Source organism: Camellia sinensis, chromosome 4 (assembly GCF_055761805.1).
Source record: "Camellia sinensis isolate YWXY chromosome 4, ASM5576180v1, whole genome shotgun sequence".
Taxonomy (NCBI): domain Eukaryota; kingdom Viridiplantae; phylum Streptophyta; class Magnoliopsida; order Ericales; family Theaceae; genus Camellia; species Camellia sinensis.
Window position 1 is genome coordinate 189,208,866 of NC_138964.1, and position 2,144 is coordinate 189,211,009.

Here is a 2,144-nt window from a genome sequence, read left to right on the forward strand (position 1 = left end):
GATCAACAAGATTATACGAGAAGAATATTTCGTGCTCGTACAATTGGCGCCGTCTGTGGGAAGACTAGAAAGAACAAAACCTCTTGATCAAGCTTTCCCTCTCTAATTGGAAATAATGGCGCACAATGAAGATTTGCCGCAGTCCGTCATCGACGGACAAACCCCAGAGGGGGTTGGGAGGCGCGAAGGTTTGCCTTCTATCCCTTCCATGGCGGGTTTAGAGCCCCAGCGACAAAACCCCTGGAGGGATGCAAGGGGGAGGCGGACTAACAACCCCCGTCGCTCTCAAAGTCCAGAAAGATAGAGGCGGAGGATCGATCCTCAAGTTCTGGAGGATCGCGTAAAGGAACAAGACGAGTTAATAAGGAAGATGGTGGCGGATATGGAGGCTATGAAATGCCAGATCAAAGGAAAATGGGTGGCGACAAGAGAGGGACACAAAAGCAACACGCCTCCTCGCCACTCAGAAGATCGTGGTAGGCATACCACGCCATCGCAAGTAGAGAATAGGAGCCTCAAAACAGGCGACACTCAATCAAGTACTTCCAGGACTCGTTACTCCAAGTCTGAGAGAGCGAGAACATTGAGGTCTTATACTGAGGGAAGCACATATCGGCCATCGCGCACACACCAAACGTCATCCAAGCAGACGGAGCTACCTAGATCATCTGATTTGCGAACTGTGCTAGAAGAGAGGGCGCGATGGAAGGAAGATACCAGGGCGCGCGACCCGCGTAGAGTTTCAGCCCTTCAGCGGTTGGCTCCTCAGACGCATGGGAGCGTCGAGGTAGGAATGCCAATACCGCACCTTACTTACGAACCGACAGACAAAGCATTAGCAAGGCTGCAGACCTCGCCGTTCGTTCCAGCGATTGAGAACGCGCCCCTACCTTCAGGCTTTCTTCAGCTCAAATTCACCACGTATGAGGGGAAGACAGACCCCTACACGCACCTTAGCCATTTTCGAAAGGCTACCAGAAGGCAGCATAACCTCATGGGCGCAATTGACAGAGGCGTTCGTGACAAGGTTCAGAACGAGCACCAAGACGCCAGTGGAGATCGATCAGCTACTCTCCATTGACATGGGCGACAAAGAGCCGTTGAGATCCTACAACAGTCGTTATTGGGAGACCTTCAACCAGATAGGAGATTGCCCCACAAATCTTGCTATCGCGTAGTACAAAAGAGGTCTTCCAGTCGGAAACAGGTTGAGGGACTCAATTACCATGACGCCACCCCTCACGATAGAGGCCTTGATGGAGATAGTGTACCAGCATATACGAGTGGAGGAGGATGGCACCCGTGCTAAAGCAAAATTTGGCACAACAGCAACGTCAGATAAAAAGACTACGGCAAAAGTCAACACGGTAGAACGATCAAGCAGGAATGGGCGAGGCAGGCGGACCAATAAAGAGGACTCAGACAAAAAGTGGCTAAGAGTCCGCACTGCCATTACCACGGTGTTCAAAAAACCAGTCTACAAAATTCTCAATGAGATACGCGATGAGCCTTTCGTCCGATGGCCAGCTAAGCTGGGGAAGCACAAAAAGACTATGACGAAGGATCTTGGTGTACCTTCCATAATGAAAAGGGGTACCGTACAGAGAATTGCACACCGTTGAGACAGCATCTGGAGGAGTTAGTGGCAGCTGGGCACTTGGACAAATACATAGAAGAAGGGACACAGCCAGCCCCCCCAGAACCACGACCACCCAGACGGAATGCCGATCGACACCCCACCTCAAGATGTGATAAACGTAATACATGGGGTATTCGAACCTGAGCGAGTATGTGAGCTCAGGGGAATGATCAAGAAGGCTGAGCACTTAAGGGAGGTATTAAGTGCATAACCTACCATTAAAAAGGGAAGAACAGAGGCCACGAACGTCATGTCTTTTTCAGACAGAGACTTGGCAAGGATATGTTGCCCTCACAGTGATGCACTGGTCATCACTCTCCACGTCAAGGATTACGATATCAAGCGAATTTTGATTGACCAAGGGGGCTCATGTGAGATAATGTATTACGAAACCTTCAAACAACTGAAACTAGAGGACAAAGACTTTGCACCCGCCGTATCTCCCCTGATTGGATTTAACTCAATGCCAGAGTGGCCAGTTGGCAAAATAATCCTCCCAGTCAGA